The sequence below is a fragment of the Bactrocera tryoni genome, chromosome 4 (genome assembly GCF_016617805.1).
Source record: "Bactrocera tryoni isolate S06 chromosome 4, CSIRO_BtryS06_freeze2, whole genome shotgun sequence".
Classification (NCBI taxonomy): domain Eukaryota; kingdom Metazoa; phylum Arthropoda; class Insecta; order Diptera; family Tephritidae; genus Bactrocera; species Bactrocera tryoni.
In genome coordinates, this window is record NC_052502.1 from 58,532,483 (window position 1) to 58,549,957 (window position 17,475).

The 17,475-nt window shown below is 35.7% G+C and overlaps 1 protein-coding gene across 5 annotated transcripts in view; it reads right to left on the reverse strand.

Annotated features, from left to right (window-relative positions):
• LOC120773900 (transcription factor Sp9) overlaps positions 1-17,475 on the reverse strand; it is a 75,070-nt gene that overhangs the window by 51,502 nt on the left and 6,093 nt on the right. The window contains exon 1 of one of the 5 annotated variants that reach the window (XM_040103080.1): positions 4,305-4,324. The exons of the other annotated variants lie outside the window; for them this stretch is intronic. The gene's annotated coding sequence lies outside the window, so the exon portion shown is untranslated. Of the gene's footprint in view, positions 1-4,304; positions 4,325-17,475 lie in introns of those variants that run through there. 5 annotated transcript variants of the gene reach the window in all.

Genomic DNA, 17,475 nt, shown 5'->3' on the forward strand with positions numbered 1-17,475 from the left:
CACGGCCACAAGACAATTTTATGTGCATCACGTGGTGTTGTGCGCGAATGTGCAGGCATTGTTGTTCACTTGCCACTTTATTTTTCATATTCAAACAAGTATTTTCTTTTATTTAGTCATTTTTACTTATTTCATCTTTTTTTTTAATTTTCGACTTTTCTTTTTTCTGCGCATTTATCTTTTGTATATTTTATATTCATAGGCAAACACTGCGGCGCTCGGAGCAAAATTTATTCATGTTAAAGTAACAGCATTAACATTGGTAGTTGCTGAGCATGAGTCCTGCGCCGTTTGTGACCTCTTGTCGCTCACATAGCGACAACGAATTATGCAGCGTTATTTTGCATTCATTCGATATTTATTATAAATAATAAGCCTTAAGAAATCGATGTAAAATTATTCTTGCTACAGATGGATAAAAATGATAAACTTCTCTCTAAGTAGGAAGAGTTCAAGTGAATCAAAAAAAAAACGAATTACTCAATTCATTTTCGTTTTCTACCACTCACCGCACCTTATGTTTGATCCCTGTTCTTTAAATTTATAGCCACCTTCGCCAGTTCGGCAAGTTCGGTTGGTTCGGTTGGTTTCAAGACCTTACTATCGAATTTGGTATACTCACAATATTACAAATACATATATCTCTGTTTTAAAACCAGCTTAAACACTGAAAACAAGAGCTTTAAAATTCGTCATAAAATAATTTTTACCAAGAAGCGACTGGTAAATATTGGGTAGTCGAAAAAGTCTTTTCGTATTTCTAATCAAACTTCAACTTATTTTTTATATTCATAATATTAAATAAATAAACAAATATATACCATTTTGGTCGACCACTTTTTGGTATATTCCGGCAAGAGACATTATTCCAGCAGTGTTAAACTGTCATCAGTGTAAATCGAAATTTCGAAATTTAAAGAACGGAACTGGTATAGCATCGTCTCCGTAAACTTCACAAATTTCATTGGTGGCTTGCGTGGCATTCTTTCCTTTTTTATATAAAAGTGTCAAAATACAGCGAATTTCTCCATTATTTTCACTCATTTTTGAATAGCTGTAACTTTTTTTCAACTTCTCCGAATTTAATAATTTTTTTTTGCTAGAACTTAGCTTTTCCAACACTATATGGTGTAACACAATGTGATTAGTAGCACTGAAGATATAGGACTGCAACGACATCTATTGACTAAATACGAGAAGACTTTTTCGACTACCATATATGTATGTATGTATATCTGCTTTCAAATCAGCCTAAACACTGAAAAAGAAAGCTTTAAAATTTAGTAATTTAGCCATTCCAGACAAACGACTAGTAAAAATGCAACAAACGGCGATTTAAATAAATATAAATATACTACTAAAAATTTAGAAAAAACTGTTTTTTTGGTCATAAATTAATTTTGCTGAAATTCAAAAGTTAAATTTCCGGTGTGTAGACCACATGACACCTATCGTAATCGAATAGTCAAAGAAAGCATAGAGCTTCCCCAAAAAATACGGCGGCGATCCGATAATGAGTTAGCTCCACTAAGCGATTGCACCATTAACATCAAAGTAATTTACTATCGTGTAGTAAATTCTTCTAGACTTGGGCTGAAATGTTGACAGTAATCAGTAATCATTGTCAAGACTTCCGCCAGAATGAACTCACAGATATGTGTTGACCGCATGTGAAAGGGGTAATGTCCGTCGATTTTAGAATGAAAAAAAGATGTCTGTGATTCCTTTTGGAAGGAAATCGCACAGCGAAATAAACTACGCTGAGATGATGTATAGAGGGCCATCCTGTAATAACAACCTTCAAAAATTTCAAAAACAAATTCGAACATGATCGCACTTCGATTTTTGATGAGCCCCGAAAACGATTACTACAGAGTAAAATGTGAAAAAAGTTTACGAACTCGTGCTGATATTCTATCAATTGAACAAGCGCGAAATGACTGAGATAGCAGGCACCTGCATGTGGGCCATATACTGTAAGAAATATCAGGCATGAGAATAGTAAGAGCGATAGTTTCCGCGTTTGTTCACTCCAAACAACTAATTTAACCGCGATAGTCGCGTAGTAGTATTTGATAGTAATGATTGTCGCTATTTAAGCACAAATGCGTCATTTTGTGACGATTGTGAAGACTGTCCAATCAACCTACTACTCAGCGGGCAGGAATTATAGACGAATGTTGTCGTCGGGCTCAATATCTATTGATTCACCCACGTATTTACCATCATAATTTCGGGTGATCAAGGAATAGAAACATAGACTCATAGTTGGGCAAGATATCATCTAATCTTCATAGTAATTATGGAGTCACATATATTTTTTAACAAACAGGCATTTACCTTCACCTTTAACACTTGCAAATCCGCTTTTGTCACAGCTTGAATAAAAAAAAAACAAATTTTTGTTTTGATTTCCATAACTTAAGAAAAAAAATCAAACTATTAGCAAACAATTTTGAGAACAAGGCATTTTTCAAACAAAAGCAGCAAAACATGGACAAAGCGGATAAGCGGATTTCGCATATTGTTAACTCGAACTTAAAACAATTTTGTAGTTCAAATTAAGCTAGCTAAACAAAAGCAAAGTAAACACGACAAAAGCAAAGAATAGTGAATATAAAAAAACACACACAGCAAACGCCAAAGGACACAGCATAAACAATAATCTCAAGTACTTCGCCTTTTGTCTGCGAAACGTTGCCATTTTCGAAAGTATGCCATTGTATCGGGACAGTCAGTCAGCTGGACGACAATGCACGTATGGAAGAGAAGCACTAAATCACAGTTGAACAGAAAGGCAGAAAAGCAGAAGAACACAGAAGGCCAGCAATGAGCTGAGTTGAGCTGCAGCCAAACGGCACAACGGTACAGTAGCTTCGCAACAAAAGACAACCACAATAGCATGTGATGAAGGTATAGTCAGGTCAAAGCGAAAAATAGTGGCACGACGCGTGCATGCAAAGGACATTTCATACAAAGAGCATGATGCTGAAACACCAGGAAAGGACATAGCGCTAGACTTTTGTATTGAATGCTGTAGGCCGCCACAAAATGTTATTATTTCCAGTAGTGTTGTTGTTGCTGTTATCATTTTGAAGTTGTTATGCGCTTGTGAGTGCAATTGTGCCATATGCGCTCACTTACACACTTAAATACATATCGCCAGCCATACAGAACTGACATGTCAGCGAATTTGATTTCGTTACGGCTACTTAGGACCATGACGTGTGAGGGGTTAAAAATTGTAGCAACGTAACGAATGCATGCAAAAGAATTGGGCTATGCGCATAGGTTTGGGTGTTGGACTGCTGGGCTGTTGGGCTGTTGAGGATAAACCTAAGTTATCGGTAAGCAGCTAATTTAATTTGCCTAACGGCAAAGGGGTTACATGGGTTTCCTCGGGTTAAAAACAGCATTTTTCAACAATTTTTTCTCACATAAAGATTGAAATTTTTTATTAGAATTAAAAACACACACTTTTAACAAAGAAATTCTGAAATTTCCGGAAAAAAAAATATTTTAAACTCGGCCATTGCGACGCCAATTCCGGTAACCCCTCGGAAAAAACATGCGCCCGCATTGGCAGGATAACTCCGTACAGGATCAGCTAGGGTGACAAAAAAGTATTTCAGTTTTTGAGCTTGGACGAAAGGAAAAAACTATAAATTAAAAATTGGATATTTAGCAGTCATTTTTACAAAAAAAATTAAAACTTCAGTGAAAATTTCGAGACATTTTTTTCCAAATAATTGTAATCGAAAAAAATCCTTCGTCCAAGTCTTTTAGAATTGTATCTCAAAAGACATGTGTAAAATTTCATGAAGATCGATTGAGCAGTTCTCGAGAAATCTTGTCAACCGACTTCAAAAATACAGTTTTTAGAAAACCACGTTTAAAGACGGCGCACTTAGCCTACCTAGCCTCGAGCGCACAAGTTCTCAAGGCTGTATCTCTGAAACTATTACTCGGATCAAGTTGAAATTTAGGACAATGTTCTAGAGGTGTTGTAGAATTTAATATGTCAATAAAAAAATCGATTTTTTAAAACCCGCACACCCATTCAACCCCTTAAATGCACATTTGTGTCTTTCGGTAATGCGCTATTTTACTGTTACTAAAAAATTTATTGTAGCATTACAGAAACTTACAATAAATCGAAAAAAAACATTCGACCGAATAACAAGTAGTTTCTACACATATACATACATACATAAGTGGACTTGTCAAAGGAAACGGAAATATTTGTAACGGCTTGTAAAAAATTAATTTTAATTAGCTTAGCTTACAGGTTGTTAAATACTTACACAGTGTGTTTATTTTCCCAACTTGCCACCCGCATTTTGCCTACAAAATGACAAAAAATTTAAAAAGTAAAAAAAAACTGGTAAGTCACGAGTGCCTGTCAACGTTTTCTGTCATAAAATTTATAAATAAAACAAACGTCAAAAAATTTATAGGCAAATCATATGTAAAAAGCAACAACAATTGTAAGGAGCATAAAATGTCAGCAAAGCTGCAACAAGTACACAACTTTTATGACAAAACTCTAGTCCAACTCGCCTGCCTTTAAAACCAATGTGGCTGACATTTTGGGAAACTCAGTTTCATAAATTTCCGCAGAGTGTGAAATGATTTACGTCTGCTCATTTACGCCATTTAGGCAGTGATTTATTTTTACTTTGATACTGCAAGCGTTATGCTTGCCTGATTCCTGCACCAATATACGGGGGTACCACGGCGACAGTAAGTGTCAGCAAGCATATGCACATGCATATGTAAATATGTTGCATAGTGTGTGCCAATATCACTTGTGGTTGTCAACGCATCATCAAAATACACACACACACATATATATATATATATACATACATATATGTATGTATGTAAATATGGGCTTCATTTTTCAATTTATTTGTTTTTCGGTTTCAACATTTTTATTGCCCGCCAACCGCTTTTATTGCCCCATAATCAGCTCTATGTGGCGCATAAACTGTTAAAACATTAAATGAAGTCGTTGCAAGTGTGTTTAATGATGCGCTCGTTAATCGCAAATGCAAATACAAACACACTCATGCCTTATTTGCCAGCATTGCATTTAGCATATTGTGGACTCCCTGCATTTTGAGTGGCTTCTGACTTTTCATCTGCGTTCGTTTGAGAAATGGCAAAAGGATGTGTTATTCCATGCTGAATTGACAAATGCATACCATACAGTTCTTTTAATAAGCTGTCAAATAGTGCCAACAAACGAACATATTTTGGTCGCGAAATCGCGATATTATAGATTTGTAGTCTAAAATTATGTGAAACGTGTTTTTTTAGGGTTCTGGGGTTCAAGAAGATATAAAGCCCATACAATTTAATATAATGACTAGGGAGTTACCTTTAAATAGAGAGGTTTGTTCACTAAGTTTTAAAAATTACATCGAACAAATGACCGCCTCGACTGGAGCTAAAAGATTCCAGCCGAAAGGCCCAGTTTAACCACACCAAAAATAGTCCAGGAGTGTTGAATTGCACAATTTTTGAGGCCCACGACGCGAAATAATGCGCTTACCAAAAGTTTCTTTTACTAAATTGATTGTTTCGTTGGCTGTATTGCATGTAGCATCGTCTTGTCGGTACCGACTCATAGCTCTATAGCGTTCCCCATCGACTGTAACGTGATGGCCATCTTCACTTTTGGAGAAGTACTGATTTTTATGGATGGAACGGCGTCTCAACAATGTTTCGTGGATTACCAATACTCCACATTCGGCAATTTCGTTTATTAACGTATCCATATTCGATTCTCTGTTCCACTGCAGCAATAGCGTCTTTGGTGCGCCCTGAACGTCATGTTACTCGAAATACCGACTCTACTAAATGATTATGTCGACCGAGTATTGGACGCAGCACGAAATGAATCGTTCGAAACGAACCATTACTTTGGTAATAAACTTGAACGTTACAAACGTTGGAATACAGGATTTGTCCGGAAAGTAATAGGACTGATTTTATTCCGTCGCAACGGTACTGCGCACCGACTGGATTGGGTAGAGGGCGTTCCTAGCCCTACGCGCGCCTGCTAAGTTGTCTCCGAGCACCTGGAGAGTCAAGACAAACATTTTCGAGCGACGTATTCCTGTGAGTAGTGCAAGCAGCATTCGTTAGAGCAGAGGTACGCGATTAAATTCTGTGTGAAACTCGGTAAATCTGCGACAGAGACGTTTGATATGATCAAGCAGGCAGGTTTCATCAGCAAAAAGTGGTGTGTTTCGGCGACACCAGGTCTTTTTGGAGGACCGGGAAGAGGTCGCTTATGAATGAGCAAATCCAAAGTGAAAACGATGCATTGCATTGTCTCTTTTGACAAACCGTCAAGACCAAGTGGAAGTTCTCAAGAGACTCGAACGAAGGATCAATCGGATCCGACAAGACATCGCAGCCGATTGGAAGTTACACCACGGTAACGCCCCGGCTCACACCGCCTTTCTTGTGAACAGCTACCTAACCGGTGCTGGCATCCCAACTCTTCCGCAGCCTCCCTACAGCCCAGATGTGGCTCCACCAGACTTTTTTTGTTTCCTTCCCTGAAAAGGCCGAGGAAAGGCAAGCATTTTAAGACGACAGAGGGAATCCAAGCAGCATACACCTCGGCTCTCAAGGCTTTTTCGGAGAATATCTTCCGTAACGCCTTCAATGCTTGAGAATCACGCTGGCAGCGCTGTATCGACGCAGAGGGAGCCCATTTTGAAAGTTTTTAAAGAATTATAACGATTGGTTCAATAATTTTTTTTAAATCAACTCAGTCCTTTTACTTTCCGGACAAACCCAGCGTATACATAAAAAGACTAGTATTAGTCCATATTTTTATCAACAACTGCTATTATGAAATTCTCTTCCAAATAATAGTAATTTTCAAAACCCTCTTATTTACAAAATACCTGATCCACCAGGGTATTTTAATGAAGAAATTTAGTTATTTCAAAATACGGCACTAAAATAATAAATCTTAAAATTATTTGCAAAATTGTAATCGTTTTAGTATTGTGGCAACTAATTTTTCGATGCGGTCGTCAGGATACCTCAAGTTCTAGTCAGTCGATTTACTTGAAATTTCGCAAGAAAATTCTTTGAATATTATTCCCTCAAAACAAAAATATTTGAAAGAGTTTTTCTACTATTACTTCTATTATTATTTTAATTCGCTCAGCGCTTTCACATAATTTTATTATTTTAATTTCAAAATTTCACATTCAAGTGTTCTAATGCAATATAGACTTATAAAGCGCAAAAGGTCTCTGTACAACACCGTTTCATAGTCGGTATGTGCTCATATGTACATATGTACTTGTACATATACATACATAAATTTATAGTTGCTCGCATTAACTGAACGCCACACCCGATTGGCGTACGTCGGCGCTTGTCACCTTGTTATTGTATTATTTACTGTTTTTGTTATTGCTAGCCAAGGTTAATACAAACACGTCAAATTAGTTTAACACCGTATGAGCATATGAGCAAGCAAATGAAAATTATGAAAAGCATTTGTACATGCATATGTATGTTTGTGTGTTTATGCATATGCATTTTCAGCTAATTTGTCAGCATTTCATATTTATATACTTCTAAATTCTTAGCGCTGATGAACATGTGTCCACTAATGAGGAGCTGCCCTACTGAGGGTTGACACAACATTGTGTTTAACTGCTAAAGCATACATATATACATACATACATACATACATACATACTTACATACATATATAGCAATCTTTGCATGAACTCCGCATACGACCTCATAAGGCATAATTTGCCAAAGTTTCGATAGCAAGGGTTTGAAGTGGAGTGCAAGGCACTGCTATGGGATGGAACTGAAACTCAGCTAAACGAGAAGAACAGAAAAAAAAAACGAATTTCAAAGTGTAATTACGCTCATTAGCGACCCAAAAGGAGAATTGTGCGGCAGTCGAGTGAAATTTAATACACAAACTGGGACAAAGTGTGTAAGCCGACAGTGTTGAGTAGAGAAACGAGTAACTGCTAGCAACAAATTGGTTTGGATAGGTTGGCAAAGCGATGTGTTAAAAGTCGATATGCTAACAAAAGTAAGCAGGATAAACTATACACTTAGTAAAAAACGAAATCATACATATGTACACTATATGCGTATATAATGAAAATTAAGAAACACCAAAGAACATTATTTATAATGACACTTTAACCGCCTTGTATCCCTTTCAGACCTGAGAAATTAAAGTTTACAGATTTTAACGCCGCTTCGCACATGTGCTAATATGACCATCGTGAATGCAACAAAAATAAGAAAACAATTTTCCGAAGAAGGATTCCTAGAAAAAGGACCCGCACAATTGTATATTACCGGTCTTAAGGCCATATTATTGAAAAAAAAGCAGTACGATTTCAAAAAAAAAAAATGATTTTATATTGATGGAATGTATTTAAAAATAATATTCATGTACATTGAATGAAAGCGATCATTTTTTTGTGTGGTACTCCTGAAAACAGTTTTTATTTTTGGTTAGGCAGAGAAATACATCGCATTTGGAGCATTTTATTCTAGTTCTGCTTGTACATTCTTTCACGCGGCACATCCGTGGTGTTGTCATATCCATTGCCTCTGGCCAGTGATCATACCGATCAGTCGTACATCAACGGGGTCTGTTTCTTTTTGCAGCTGTCTCTGCTGTTGATGTGCATTACGGAACAGGTGGATTAATTAGCCTTTCAGTGAATTTGGCCAATACTTCGCCGAGCTTAGATTTAACCTTAAATAGGTCTTTAATATTCTTTTTTCGCATGCCCGCCTTTAGTGCATCGGCTCTGTACTCTATCCACGCATTGCATACTGCCATGTCAATCAAATGAAAAGTTGTTTTTACAGTCCATTTCTTCGTTTTTATAAAAATTCTGTAGTATTCCATTGACTGATCAGCTGCGTCGACTCCGCCCATTTTAGCGTTATAACGCTTCACGATTTGAGGGCATGGTACATTAATGTGCTTGCGTTCCTTTTTGCACCACCTTTGTACCACTCCAACTGGGTCTTTTCCACATTCTGTGGATACTAGCGTAACGCACTTGCTATCGGCCCATTTAACTGCAACTATATTACCTTTCACAAACTGGCTTATGTCTCCTCTATTCATATTTCGGTCTAACGGGAAATCCATCCTCTGCACAGGCAATCGGTTTAAAGCTATGGTCCCAGAAGCCTTGTAGCCGAGTTCCAGGAGCTTTTCTAAAAGCGGAATCGTGGTAAAATACCTATCAAAATAGAGAAAACTCCCTTTCGGCATATGTTTTGTCAATCTGATGACAATAGACGGTCCAACTCCCAAGCCAGTGTCAGAAAAAGTTCCTGCTCCTTGGAATATTTCGAAATCGACGACGAGCCTGCTGGAAGTCGCAACAACAAGGTTCTTAAGACCTACAGGTCTCGGATTATTTTTAACGTATTGGCGCATGGACGCCCTTCCTGTAAATGGGATCATTTGCTCATCAATCGAGTATTCCGTAATTTCTGTTGATAGTGTGCTTGGCATCGGGATTTAACGCAGTCTATAACCGGCTGAATCTTAAACAGTTTGTTTGTCGGAGGCTGTAGAGTATCAACAAAATGGAGTCTGTTCCTTAATGTAAAGAATTTATCTCTGGTCATCGCGTTTTTTATTTGTGCTAATCCGAAGCCTTCCGACCAATACATCCGGACTCAGGGGTAAGCTTAGCAACCCTTTAAGATATGGAGTGCATAAAGATTTTTAATATCGGCATCAGTAGCATTGAAGGCACATCCATGCTGAGATAAGTGATACTTATTCGTGAAAAACGCGGCGTTTTGAAAATGATCTTCAGGAAAATATTTCTGAAAATACTCCATGGGTGTACCAACTAAAATATTTCCTTGATGACTTGTTTGTTGCGGGGGCGTCGAGTCTACAAAACCGACGCTCTTCCAGACTTCATCCCGAGCAGATACGCTTGTATTTACATGACTTACAGTTGGGTCTTGATTAGCTGGAAGTAAAATTTCATCTTTCGAAGAAGTTTCATTACAATCCGACCCGGATGAACCGCCTTTGCCTATTTGGTTGTTCCCAGAGCGCATCATCATTTGAGTCATCAGAACTAAAGTCAGCATCGGAATTTTCCAATATTTGGAGAACTTGAAGCACGTCCTCATCAAGATTCAAATTGAAATGACCTCGAATGACACAATTGTGTGGGTAAATGAAAATGCGAGGTCAAACCCTGAAGCGCACAATTGTGTGGTCCTTTTTTAAACTTGTTCAAAACACTTAATTTAATTATAATTTTTTCACAATAAGACAATATATAGTTTATTTAATATTTTTCAATACTCATTTTTGCAAAACATCACGAAACTAAAACACTGCACAAAATTTATTTCAATTTACCTTTTTCCATTCTTGACAACACGGCTGAACACTTCAAAACTTTGCAAATTGTGACAAAAATGAACAAAAAATCAAAGCAGCCGTTGAAAAGAACCGTTAGAAATTAATGGCACAATCATTGCTTTCGGGTCTTAACACGTAGTAAAGCGAAAAAAAATTTTTAACCTATTTTTAGTCTTACCCGCACAATTGTGTATTGAACGTCTGAAAGGGGTATATAATGAGAATAAGCACATAGTTTAATTAAACTGCATGATTAAAATTATTTATAGCTATTGCATAACGAAAAAATCATGCGCAAGTGTTGAAAGGTAGTCAATATTATTATAGGTATTATTTCGTATTGAGAATTGTAATTAAGTATAAGCACTGCTCATAAACAATTTTCTTTAAACGTGGTAAATTGCGCTCAATGCAAAGTGCAACAATAAAAATCCGTACTATAAGTGGACAAATTATGGAATCGTGTATTTGCATTGAAAAAGTCGTAAAGCAAAATAAACTTAAATTGCTCGGTAATTAGAAAACCCATAAATATGGAGTTGTTGCGTTTGTACTTTCGATCTAAATCAAATGAAATCGATCTTTGCTTTCATGCTCCTTTTTAAAATTTTAAAGAAGAAGAATTTTAATTTTGATACTGATCATAAGACCTTAAGAGGCACACATAACAGTATTAAAAAATCTGAGAGAATTTTTGTTTGGCTTAAGGGGTTACATGGGTTTTCTAGGGTAAAAACCATAATTTTTCAAAAAAAAATTCACACATAAAAAATCAAATATTTTATTAGAATTTTTTATTACACAAACACACATTATTAACAAAGAAATTCTGAAGTTTTTGGAAAATCTCGGCCATTGCGACGCCATTCTCGGTGACCCCACGGAAAAAAAATGCGCCTGAGTGTTCAAGATAACTCCTTATAGAATCATATACATAAAGTGAAAAATACGTGTTTTAGTTAAAACCTTTACTTAGAACTTAGACGAAGGAAAAAAACTGAAAATTTAGCGACATTTTTTTTCAAATAGTTGTAATCGAAAAGAATCCTTCTCCAAGTCTTTAAGAATGGTATCTCAGAGACCTATCTAAAATTTCATGAAGATCGGTTGAGGAGTTCTCAATCTTGCCAACCGACTTCAAAAACACAGTTTCGAGAAAAACGCGTTTAAAGACGACGAACTTGGCCTAGCTAGCATCGAGCGCACAAGTTTTCAAGGTTGTATCTCCGAAACTATTACTCGGATGAGTTTGAAAATGAACAATATTCTAGAGGTGTTGCAAAATTTAATGGGACAATGAAAAAAATCGATTTTTTGAAACTTGTAAACCCATGTAACCCCTTAAAGTACACTTAGGGTTAAAAAAATTATATTTAATCAATATTAGGAATGTTGAACTTCTGTATCTGAAATTTCGCCATACATTCTCTTCTGTCCAAGGAGCTGCTCACGTATTCGATATGCATATATCGGACACATTATACGATAAAGTTGAAATCCATCCAGTACAATAAGGCATAGATTATTTACGAAAGTGTTGAATATCATTTATAAAAAGTTTTTGCCTAAAACGTTCTGGATTGATTAAATAATCCGAATTTAGGCAAGAGTTTACTCGAATTATATTTTAGAATAGCATCCCTGGATTTTACATAGAACCAATATTTTTCCTAAAGTACTAATATGAATAATAAGGCATCCTCCTACTATTATACATCTACTACACTTATGTTTGTATTCTCGCCATTTTCTTACTTTCTGTTTTCCATCTGCTATACCATACAAGTATAGATACTTGTTTATACATAATATATACATGCAGAAGTACCATATAAAAATATAATAAAAAATAACAGAAAAATTACATTTAAACCGAACGCACGCACACTCAAAAATCAACAACAAAAATAACAACTTCAGAAACACAGAGCGAAGTGATTTATAGTCTGAATTGCAGATAATTGTGATAATCATACCAAAAGATCGCGCAACGTGCAAAGAAATTTAATTTCTGAAATTGCAATCGATATTTCTGTGTGCGCTTTAAAAGCTCGTTCGCCGAGTCTCAAGCAAAATCCGCATGTTGCGATTTTAAATAATTTTATGTTTTTAATTTATTTTATATACAACGTTGTGAAGTGTGGAATTCACGATTCAACTTTTTGTATATATAATATAGACATACCAAAGTGCTTAAAGATTTATGTAAGCTGTATTTGTTGAAATACAATTAAGAGAATGCAACAATGCTGCTATAAAAGATATACATATATGTATACATATGTATGATAAGTAGTTGTTATACTATATTTTATAATTTTAGCCGATATAACGTTATATCGTCACCTGAAATGCAAACAACGTAAGCAAAACTAAATTTTTTTAAATATGAGTGGTGTCTTTAATATTTTTATAAAAATAGATCTATAGCCAATAGTAACATCTTTGTGATTAGAAAGGCGTTTCGAAATCCTCTGTAAAACAAATAAATAAGTAGACATCATTCCAATATTTTTAGGATTCTAAAGTTGGTATTTACAATTCGAAACACGATTTTCTAAAAAAATATTTTTTATCAATAACTTCTTAACAGCAGAAAAAGTGTTGGGAAATAGATTCATTTGTTTTCGTGCCTGCTATGCTATCTAAGCGGGGATATACATACATACCTCTAGAATTTTCGAAAAATTAAAAAAAAATTCGCTCTAATCAATTTCAAAACTATTCAAAAATCGGTTGTGATCTGTTTTTATACTCCCATAAAAAAGGTATAAAAAATTACCTTTTTTGTCGGTACTAGAGGTATCCCCCCCTTAATATGGTGTCCGCTTCAATATATAAAAGAAAAATTATCAAATAATCAAAAAACTAAATTTCGAAAAATTTAGCTTCAAACAAATTATCATTATTAGATTATATGACACTATCAGTCGAATTAAATAAGTTCGCATTCAAATTTAAAATTGTAGTTATTAAATTTTCCCTACCCACTTGTGCATTATAAAAAGTGTTAAAATAAGTCAAATAAAACAATAATCACGACAATCAGTAGCACGATTGCAGTAATTAAGCAATGACCAGTCATAAAACTTAATGCTGCAACAAGAAAGCATACAACCACAAAAAATCATGAAAAAAACAGACTGTAAAACGCATAATAAAAACACCTTAATAGTATATGGTAATAACCATTCACAATAATGCATGTAATACAACAAATACAAAAACATGGAAAACAACTTTTTCTACGTTCATTTGTTCATATATATGTATATGTGTATATAAAAATCACAGAACTTGCTTGCAAAAGTCACAAGTGGCATTAAGCAATTTCCAACACATTTTTTCCTTATTCCTTATAAGTCTATTTATGACTTTCTGGTGCCACAATTTCCCGCGCAATCACCAATGTGCGCTGCTGCTACGCATCTCAAACGAAATTGCAAGTCAGCGACGCATTTCGAACGCGCTGAAGTGATGCGCATGCGCGCAACACAGACAGTTGCGCTGATCATACATACATATACTCGTGAACGCTAATAGTAAATACAACTACAGCTACATCAATGTGTTGTTGGGGGATGCATATGTACCTACGCAAAACTAACTGAATGACTGACTGGCTGGCTGACTGCTGACTGGTGACTGCTAGTAGACAAGATAAGAGAAAAAATTGTAAGAAAAACATAGGAAACCATGTTAATGTCGAGACCGATGCGTACGGCATATTTGACTTTTGTTATGTTCACTGAGTCGCACTGCATCTCTTTTCAATTAAGCTCGACAATTGCCCGCTTTTTTAGCAAAGTCATGGCGACTAATTTCATTTGTTAATAGCGTCTACACGCGGCGTTCAAAGGCTACGTGGCGCTATTACATATACATACACTTAAAAAAAAAATCATTGAACGCGCCGATGCAAATGGCTGTTACCGCTTAACCCGGCTGGCTCAGCCTATACGGCAGCGCGTACCCTTTGCTCCGCAGATTATTCATATTTTCGGCTACATTAAATGGATAGAGAAAACTCATTAAAAGTTATTAAATAATAGTTTGATAACAAAGAGACCGCTGACGTCCAGCCGCCACTGTGGCAGCTCGTATTACCAGGCCACCACCTGTGGTTAGCGCGGCTACGTGTGGAGATGTGAATGCGTAGAATTGTGGAGGCGCGAGAGGGCGACTTAAAAATCAATACGCCGTTTTGAAAACATATCTACACTTGCCGGCGCTTACACCACTTAGACCAGTGGGATAGCTCCTACAGCGCACACCTGACCACCGAGCATAGTAGGTTTTTGTTTTGTTGTTGTAGTGGGCGCACCGGTGGCTCCCAATTTAGTGCACAAGTACAATTCTCAGCTCGTCCTCCTTTTCGATAATTTACATGATTTTTATTTTCATATGTACTTTAATAATCTTCTACTTTTCAATACGATTAATTACAAAATTAATAAATGACACGGCGGTTTTGCCTTTGTTACACAGCCGCCACAGCGGTAGTTACACACCGATCGCTTAGTTGGCGTTTGTTGCGCGATCAATGAATGCCCCTCAAAATGCTTTCGAATCTGTCCGCTGTTTACATGAAAATTTAAATATAAACATAAGTATATGCACATTATTTCTTAATTTCTTTTGTTGTACGGCATATGCCGCTTCGATAGCGATTACAAACGAACCGTTAGGTAATTGTTAATTTCAATTTGTTTATTATCTTTTTTTTGTTATTTTTCAAATTATTATTATTTTTAATCCGGCTGATGTGAAAATAACTGAATAACTTCCAACTCAATATATTGGGGCATCGGTTTGTGGCGCCTTCATTGGTTAGGTAGGTACATCGTCTTCTACTTTACTGGCGTAGACTCCGCTTATGCGGTTATACCTGAGTTTACAACAACGCGCCAGTCGTTCTTGCTTTTCACTGTTTGGCGCCAATTGGAGATTCCAAACGAAGCCAGGTATTTCTACACTTGGTCCTTCCAACGGAGTGGAGGTGTTCCTCTTCCTCTGCTTTCCCCAGCGAGGACTGCGTCGAATACTTTCAGAGCTGGAGTGTTTTCGTCCATTCGGACGACGTAGCCGCTTTCCTTTAATTTCCTGAACTACAAGTATGTCAATGTCGTCGTATGGTAGGTACATATTATTAAGCAATTCATATAACAACACTCACTTTTGATTTTTAGTTAGTTATTATTCGAATGTGTTCGGAAAAAAGTGAGTTTGAGCTGCCCTGATAATTTGGTGCAGAATCATCCAAGATCAAAAAATCAAAACTCATACATAATACCAGATACTATACGAGTTATTATACCAGTTACTAGCTTTCCCCAGATAGCCCCGACAGGATTTTTCGAAATTTCATTTCATCATTTTCTTGAATACTTTGAAATAAGAAACTCGATTTTTAGCGAAAAAATCCATTAAATTGTTGATGTAAAATCAAAATTATTAAAATATTTTAAAATAACTCTCGGACGATACCTTGTAAATTGTACGGAAATAGCATTCACAAATTTAAAAGGATCGGTGTAGTGGTTGTTGGTGTCTTACAAATTGAAATCATGTCCTTGCATAAAAAACATTTTATTTGACAAGATATCTTGATAAATCCTATAATGGTAAAATCTGGGAAGAAATTGTTCAAATCGGACTTCTATAGTAAATAGCTGTTATACAAATTTACCGATCACAGTCAAGATAAAGACTTTTAACGGGTTTTCTTATTATTAAGAAATACTAAGAAATTCATTTTACCGAAAAGTACTTCATACCAACTTTTTCGTGATCACACCAAACGATAGAAGATTCTACTGTAAAACAAGGGTGGAAAACTATCTATTGCTTTTCGAATCAAATCGAAGTGAATTACAATTTTTTACCTAAAGCTGACACTAAAAATTTTATTGCACAATATTATGTTTTGCTCCAGAAAGCCAAATAATAAGGTACTGATTTTCGCTCCCAAATTAACTATACGAATATATAAAAAACACTTTATAAAACTAAATTTATGTATAATAAAAAAGGCTTCAATAGATATTTGGAATATTGTTTTTATTCTCTTATGAAGAAATTGAAATCCAACTAATAATGTAATAGCAGTTTGCAATTTTTTGCCAAAGCTCAAAAATATACATTCATATAGAACATTGGCTACTACAATCTTAAAACTTTTCTAAGAATACTTGAGCTTCCATAACATTTAGTACAGCCGTTGGAGAAAGCACGCCGCAGATAGATCTTTGAGTCAAAACTAATGAGCTTGTCATTAATTACAACATTTCAATTTTCAGTTACAATTAAAATTTTATTTTGTTTGAAAGCACTAACCAAATATTACATTCTTGCAACGTGTGCAATCTTAAGCACCACTGCCTATTTTAAATTGCAAAAATCATACTCTTTTAAAGCTCTTAATATCGCCTAAAGAGTGTAAAAAAAATGTTAATTTCAGTTTGTCTTGGTAATTTATCATTTCAGTTCGTCTGCGTTCAAGCTCGCACCGCCAACTATCTGCTTAAAAGCTAAAAACATAAGCACACACGCAAGATAAATGATGAGAAAAAATTAAATCATCAAAACACGCCACCAAAAAATTACTAAATCTTCAACTTCGAATTCGAATTGACCTATACCTTCTATATACTCGCATACACATATATTTGGTTTTGTTGTTTTAAATGTATCTACTTTGTGAGCCGCTCTGTTTGTTGGCGCGTTTAAACGCTTTAATTAAAACCAATGCGCATGTGTAACTTCGCTCGTTATAAGCTACGTTTAATTTTTGTGGCTTCGAGCTAAAATCCATTTGGATATATGTATATATATAGTATATATATATATGTATGTACACGTTTTCACATTTTCATATTTTTTCCCAGTGCTAATACATTTTATGTTGTCTCTGTTATAGTGGCTTGATCCTAGTCAAAGTTGACGCGTTGCTTTGAACTTGGCCGCCTCGATTGTTAAATGATTGATGTGGTATTAATTTTAATGTATGGCATATATGCCACAGCGCCAACAAACGCGCACCGGCAGGC